At 48.5% G+C, this 7965-nt stretch overlaps 1 pseudogene; it reads left to right on the top strand.

Annotated features, from left to right (window-relative positions):
• The first annotated feature begins 6555 nt into the window (after window positions 1–6555).
• Window positions 6556–7957, top strand: LOC119279044 (annotated as a pseudogene).
• Window positions 7958–7965: the final 8 nt, after the last annotated feature.

The raw sequence follows: 7965 nt of genomic DNA, 5'->3' as shown, positions 1-7965 counted from the left end.
GGGGCGGCGACGGAGACGACGACGGCGACGGGGACGGGGGCGGCGACGGAGACGAGGGCGGCGACGGGGACGGGGGCGGCGACGGCGACGGAGACGACGGAAACAGAGGAAGAATGAAAATTTCGTAAGTCGAGTATATATAGAAGGCACCTTTAGTACCGGTTGGAGCCACCAACCGGTACTAAAGGCCTGTTTTGGACAGGCCAAGCGGCGGGAAGCGACCCCCTTTAGTACCGGGTGGTGGCACAAACCGGTACTAAAGGTCCCTCCTTTAGTACCGGTTTGTGCCACGACCCGGTACTAAAGGGGTCGCGCTGCCACCCCAAAGTTTAGTCCCACCTCGCCGGGCGAAGGGCAGCCGCACTGGTTTATAAACCCAGCCGCGACTACCACTTCGAACTCCTCTATATAGCTAGCAGGCTTGTGGGCCTAAACTCTGCGCGCTGCCCTGTGAGTCTACTGGGCCTTTAAGACCTGTAATTACACACCTGTGGCTTATCAGGCCCACAGGGCAGCGTCCCAATTTTTTAATAGTTTTTTTCTTTTCTGCTTTATTTTCTTCTATTTATTTTCGCGTAGTTTTTTGTATAGTTTTTTCTTTTCTGTTATATTTATTTTCTTCTATTTATTTGTGAGTAGTTTTTCATCTAGTTTGCCAAAATTCAACATTTTCAGAGTTCATTTTGTAGTGATTTTCAATTTCACGGTCATTTTGTAAACGATTGAAAAATAGCAAATATAATTTTTTTCTTTTCTGCTTTATTTTTTCTTCTATTTATTTCTGAGTAGTTTTTTCTTTTCTGCTATATTTATTTTCTTCTATTAATTTTTGAGTAGTTTTTTATATAGTTTTTTTTTCTTTTCAGCTATAGTTTTTCTTTCTTTTCTGCTATTTTTTCTGTTAGTGCCCGTAGTTTTCAAATTTGAATAGTTTAAATTTTGAATTATTTGAAATTAGTGTGAATTTGTTTGCACATAAAATTTCTTCGCGTTTCAAATGCCAAAACACATAACTACCCTAACTATTACAGAGATTCCCCTCTCGGTGCGAAACACAGAAGAAAGTGATGATAGCTAGTGAAGCCGATCACATCCCAGATCTTTGGGTGTGAAACTTTTTCTTCGCGTGTGTCCCTTTGTGCCGTAACCATGAAAAATCTTCATCATTTAACGGGATGCTCGGGTCAATATTCACTATGAATGGAGCAATTTCATCAAACTTTTCATAATCTTCTGACTTGTCTGTCTTGTCATCCACTCCCACGATGTTTCTCTTCCCAGAAAGAACTATGTGCCGCTTTGGCTCATCGTACGATGCATTCGCTTCCTTATCTTTTCTTTTTCTTGGCTTGGTAGACATGTCCTTCACATAGAAAACCTGTGCCACATCATTGGCTAGGACGAATGGTTCGTCTGCATACGCAAGATTGTTGAGATCCACTGTTGTCATTCCGTACCGCGGGTCTTCCGTTACCCCGCCTCGTGTCATATTGACCCATTTGCACCGAAACAAAGGGACCTTTAAACCACGTCGATAGTCAAGTTCCCATATGTCTTGTATATAACCATAATATGTTTCCTTTCCCGTCTTGGTTTCTGCATCAAAGCGGACACCACTGTTTTGGTTGGTGCTCTTCTTATCTTGGGCGAGCGTGTAAAATGTATTACCATTTATCTCGTACCCTTTGAAAGTCATTATATTCGAAGATGGTAACTGGGACAGCAAGTACAGGTCATTTTCAATAGAGGTGTCATGCATGTTACGTGTCTGCAACCAGCTGGCGAAACTCCTGGTTTGTTCACGTGTAATCCAGTCATCAGACCGCTCCGGGTGTTTGGAGCGTAGCAAATTCTTGTGTTCATCCATATACGGAGCCACCAAGGCGGAATTCTGTAGAACTGTGTAGTGTGCTTCAGTGAGAGAATGTTCGTCCATACATATTATTTGTTCCCCTCCTAGCGTGCCTTTTCCATCCAGTCTGCCCTTATGCCGCGATTCAGGAACACCAATCGGCTTAAGGTCAGGAATAAAGTCAATACAAAACTCAATGACCTCCTCATTTTGATGGCCCTTCGAGATACTTCCTTCTGGCCTAGCACGGTTATGAACATATTTCTTTAAGACTCCCATGAACCTCTCAAAGGGGAACATATTGTGTAGAAATACAGGACCCAAAACGTTAATCTCTTTGCATAGGTGAACTAGGACGTGCGTCATGATGTTGAAGAAGGATGGTGGGAACACCAACTCGAAACTGACAAGACATTGCACCAAATCATTCTGTAACCTTGGTATGATTTCTGGATCGATTACCTTCTGAGAGATTGCATTGAGAAATGCACATAGCTTCACAATGGCTAATCGAACGTTTTCCGGTAGAAGCCCCCTCAATGCAACCGGAAGTAGTTGCGTCATAATCACGTGGCAGTCATGAGACTTTAGGTTCTGGAACTTTTTCTCTGCCATGTTTATTATTCCCTTTATATTTGACGAGAAGCCAGACGGTACCTTAATACTGAGCAGGCATTCAAAGAAGATTTCCTTCTCTTCTTTGGTAAGAGCGTAGCTTGCACGACCCTGATGTATGCCGTCTTCTCCGTGCATACGTTGCTGGTCCTCCCGTGCCTCAGGTGTATCTTTTGTCTTCCCATACACGCCCAAGAAGCCAAGCAGGGTCACGCAAAGATTATTCGTCACGTGCATCACGTTGATTGCGGAGCGGACCTCTAGGTCTTTCCAATATGGCAGGTCCCAAAATATAGATTTCTTCTTCCACATGGGTGCGCGTCCGTCAGCGTCCTTTGGAACAGGTTGTCCGCCAGTACCCTTTCCAAATATCACCTTCAAATCCTTGACCATATCATGTACATCAGCACCAGTACGGTGGCGAGGCTTCGTCCGGTGATCCGCCTCACCTTTGAAATGCTTGCCTTTCTTTCTTACGGGATGCCTGCTCGAAAGAAATCGACGATGTCCCAGGTACACATTCTTCTTACAACTATTCAAATATATACTGTCGGTATCATCCAAACAGTGCGTGCATCCGCGGTATCCCTTGTTTGTCTATCCTGAAAGGTTACTGAGAGCAGGCCAATCATTGATGGTCATGAACAGCAACGCCTTTAGGTCAAATTCTTCCCCCATGTGCTCATCCCACGCACGTACACCTGTTCCATTCCACAGTTGTAAGAGTTCTTCAACTAATGGCCTTAGGTACACATCAATGTCGTTGCCGGGTTGCTTAGGGCCTTGGATGAGCACTGGCATCATAATGAACTTCCGCTTCATGCACAACCAAGGAGGAAGGTTATACAAACAGAGAGTCACAGGCCAGGTGCTATGGTTGCTACTCTGCTCCCCAAAAGGATTAATGACATTTGCGTTTAGACCAAACCATACGCTCCTTGCGTCATCTGCAAACTCCTTCCCGTACTTTCTTTCGATTTTTCTCCACTTCGACCCGTCAGCGGGTACTCTCAACTTTCCGTCTTTCTTACGGTCTTCTCTGTGCCATCGCATCGCCTTGGCATGCTCTTTGTTTTGGAACAAACGTTTCAACCGTGGTATTATAGGAGAATACCACATCACCTTGGCAGGAATCTTCTTCCTGGGGCGCTCGCCCTAGACATCACCATGCTCATCGCGGCTGATCTTATAGCGCAATGCACCACATACCGAGCAAGCGTTCAAATCCTCGTACTCACCGCGGTAGAGGATGCAATCATTAGGGCATGCATGTATCTTCTGCACCTCTAACCCTAGAGGGCAGACAGCCTTCTTTGCTTCGTACGTACTCTCGGGCAATTTGTTGTCCTTTAGAAGCATATCCTTTATCATTACCAGCAACTTTCCAAATCCCTTGTTAGATACACCATTCTCTGCCTTCCATTGCAGCAATTCCAGTGTGGTGCCCAGCTTTTTCTTGTCACCTACGCAATTCGGGTACAACATTTTTTTGTGATCCTCTAACATGCGCTGCAACTTCTTCTTCTCCAAATCACTTGCGCAGTTTCTCTTTGCATCGGCAATGGCCCGACCTAGATCATCAACGGGCTCATCTGATGCCTCTTCTTCAGCTTCTTCCAGCATTGCCGGCTCAGCTTCTTCCCGCATTACCGGCTCAGCTTCTTCCCCCATTGTTGTATCATCGTATTCAGGGAACCCATGGCCAGGATAGCTGTCGTCGTCCTCTTCTTCTTCATTGTCTTCCATCATAACCCCTCTTTCTCCGTGCTTGGTCCAAACATTATAGTGGGGCATGAAACCGGACTCAAACAGGTGGACGTGAATGGTTCTTGACGTAGAGTAATTGCGATCATTCTTACAGCCAGCACATGGACAAGGCATAAAATCATCCGCCCGCTTGTTTGCCTCAGCCGCAAGCAGAAAAGTATGCACGCCCTTAACGAACAGGGGAGAGCATCGGTCATCGTACATCCATTGCCGGCTCATCTTCATTACACAACACCGAATAGACCAAATTAATACAAGTTCATACATAAAGTTCATACAACACTTAAATGCAACAAACAAATAACTCTCTAGCTAAAGCATTTAAATGCAACAACAAATGCGATGAAGATCGCAACTAAGGTAACAATTGATCCAACAGCATAATGATACCAAGCCTCACTATCGATGGCATATTTTCTAATCTTTCTAATCTTCAAGCGCATTTTTTCCATCTTGATCTTGTGATCATCGACGACATCGGCAACATGAAACTCCAATTCCATCTTCTCCCCCTCAATTCTTTTCAATTTTTCTTTCAAGTACTCGTTTTCTCTTTCAACTAAATTTAACCTCTTGACAATAGGGTCAGTTGGAATTTCCGGTTCACATACCTCCTAGATAAAAATATCTATGTCAACTTGATGGACATAATTTGTCATAAACACGAAATGCAACAAATAGTTTTAAAAGAGAATATACCACATCCGAATCATAACAAGGACGAGGGCCGACGGGGACGGATATCAAAACCATGGCACTATGTATAACAAACAACGTACGGGTAAGATAATTATTATACGAGTAACTATATATTCAAATCACACAAACATCATTTTTTTATATAAAATTTCATGAACAAGAGGCTCACCACAAGGTGGTGCCGGCGACGGGACGGTGCGGGCGATCGACGGTGGTTACGACGGAGATTTAGAAGGCACTAAGTAAACCACACCTACATATGCAAACTAAGTGTTATTTTGACCTCAAATTGCATATAAATCAAATACTACCACATATAATTCCTCCCAAATTACTAAAACCCACAATTAATCACTATATAAACCAATGCAAGAGCTAATCTAGCAATGAGAGATGAAAGGACAAAGTTGCTAACCTTGGTGATCATTTGAATGGATGAAGGCCTGCAAATCTTGACAAATTTGGGGCAAATATTGTGATGAACTCGAGAGGAAGAAGGGAAGAAAAAAAAAGAGGGAGAGGGGAAAGGGGGAAGAACAGAGTGCGGGTGGACGAAGGATTTATATAGGACGACCTTTAGTACCGGTTCGTGCCACGAACCGGTACTAAAGGTGCTGGAAGGGCCCCACTCTGACAACATCCTGCCACCACTCTCATTAGTACCGGTTCGTGGCACGAACCGGTGCTAAAGGTTTGCCACGAACCGATACTAAAAAGCTCCTCCCGGCTAGCCGTTGGAACCGGCACTAATGGACACATTAGTGCCGGTTCTGTTACAAACCGGGACTAATGTGTCTCACATTTGACCCTTTTTCTACTAGTGTTTGTATCCTTTTTTATCTATGCTATGAACTATGTATCGTTTTTTAATCTATGCAAAGTTATTTAAAAAATGTTTGTGCGAGAGCGCGCGCTGCATTTTAGCGCGTCTGCTGGAGCCAGCGCTGCGCGCCGCGCCAAACATGGCGATGGGCGCGCCGTAAACCAGAATTTAGCGTGCCGCGCGTTTGTCGCCTGTTGGAGATGCTCTTAGCACGACGACTTTCTGACTGTTTACCACAACAAGTTTTGCCCGGCTTCGGCGAGGGAGTGCGATGACGGTGGTGCGCCTTCGGCTCGCTATAGTGCTTGTAGTCGTCGCTAGATGGTCTACTAACCTGGGTGTGATTTTTATTTGTAGTGTTCTTTGTGCGGCCTTGATAGATGATGAGTAAATAGGAAGTTGTTTGTTTTTTAAAAAGAACTTTTTGCATAATAACGAAGAGAAAAAAAGAGAGACACGCTCAAACCGTGGGCCAAAGCGTTGAAACCGGTGTGGTTGTGATTTAATGCCGAGAGAAGGGCTCCCTTGCAAGTTGCAAGGTCGTGCATGTGAGAGGGTGCATGCATGGATTGTCAGACGAGCTTGACTTTGACAATTCCTCGGGTCGTCGCCAATACCAACACGGTGCAGAGCCGTGCCCACTGCCCACTGGCCACGGCCTTCGGCGTCGCCTCGAGCTCGCGCGCACGCTGATAAAAAGGCCTCCTCCAATCTTCTTCCTTCTACTCGCACAAGCATAGTACTGGCTACCAGGGGAGCGTACTAGTGGTGGTAGTGCACCTGCAGTGAGTCATCGATCATGGCGTTGGCGGTCGTGGCGAATGTGGCCGCGGTGGCCACCGGCCTCGTCTCCAGGATCATTCGGGCGGTGGCGACGGCGCGCCAGAACAAGCAGGAGTGCGAGCACCTCGCGCTCCGCCTGTCCATCATCGGCGACGTGCTGCCTCACCTGCCGCCAGTTCCAGTGGTGGAGCGGCCACTCAAGGAGCTGCGCACGGCGCTGGGCAAGGCGCACGAGCTCGTCCTCGCCTGCCAGAACCGGAGCGCCGCCAACCAGTTCTTCGGGGCCCGCCGCCACGCCGATAGCTTCAGGCAAGTCAATGACAGGATCTACTTCCTTCTCAGCCTCTTCCCCATGGTCAACTATGCCGCCATTACCACCCATCTCGCTCGAATCAGTCCCCAACACACATCGGCGCCGACCACAATCACTGTGCCATCGCCGGGCTCCAGCTCTGGCTCCCTGCACACCCAGGCGGTGGTGCCAGATTACCCCTGCATGTACACGTGGGCGGAGATTGTAATGGTAACCAACAGCTTTGCCCAGAAGCTCCTCCGAGGTTGCTCTGAGATGGTGTACAAGGGCCTTCTCCACGACGGCCGGGAGGTGGCCGTTAAGGTGCTGGACAAGCATAGGCCGCATGACACTTCGTGCCGGAGCTCGTGATCACCTTCCGCCTCCGCCACGACAACATCGTGCGCCTCGTCGGTTGGTGTGAGGAGGAGGACGACCGCATGTTCGTCTACGAGCATATCAGCAACGGCACGCTTAGAGACCATCTGCAGCGCGTGGGCGGTGGCTCTAGCTCGTCTGCGGCGACAGCGTCCTGGAGGACCCGCATCACGGCACTGCTGGGCGCGTCCCGGGCCATCCACTACCTGCACCGCGGCGCGCAGCCGGTGGTTATCCACCGTAACGTCAGCTCGTCCAACATCCTCCTGGACATGAACTGGACGCCGCGCCTGTCCGGCTTCGGCACGGCGGTGCATCAAGCGGCGGGCGAGGAGCACGGCGGCCAGCTCGTCGAGGAGGTCGTCGGCATGCCCGGGTACATCGACCCGGAGTACAGCCGCACGAAGCGTGTGAGCACGACGTGTACAGCTTCGGGATGGTGATGCTAGAGGCGCTGACGGGCGAGGATCCGGCGGCCACCCTGCAGCTGGACTCGTGGCTCCTGGCCATACGGAACGGGAAGCTGGAGGATGTGCTGGACCGCCGCCCGTCGCTGGACCGGAGCCTACCACAGATGGAGGCGCTGCAAATCGTGGCGGACACGGCGGTCCGCTGCCTGTCGCGGATGGACCGGCCGGCCATGTCGAAGGTCGTGGCCAACCTCGAGGAGGCACTCCAAATGATACGCAGCCATGAGCCAATGTCCATGGCACGCTGGAGCCTCATTCGACGAAGAACCAGTGATAATTTAAAAAA

Source organism: Triticum dicoccoides, chromosome 3B, assembly GCF_002162155.2.
Source record: "Triticum dicoccoides isolate Atlit2015 ecotype Zavitan chromosome 3B, WEW_v2.0, whole genome shotgun sequence".
In the NCBI taxonomy this organism is placed as follows: domain Eukaryota; kingdom Viridiplantae; phylum Streptophyta; class Magnoliopsida; order Poales; family Poaceae; genus Triticum; species Triticum dicoccoides.
Note: the sequence above shows the minus strand (reverse complement) of the source record. Positions and strands in the feature narration are given on the sequence as shown.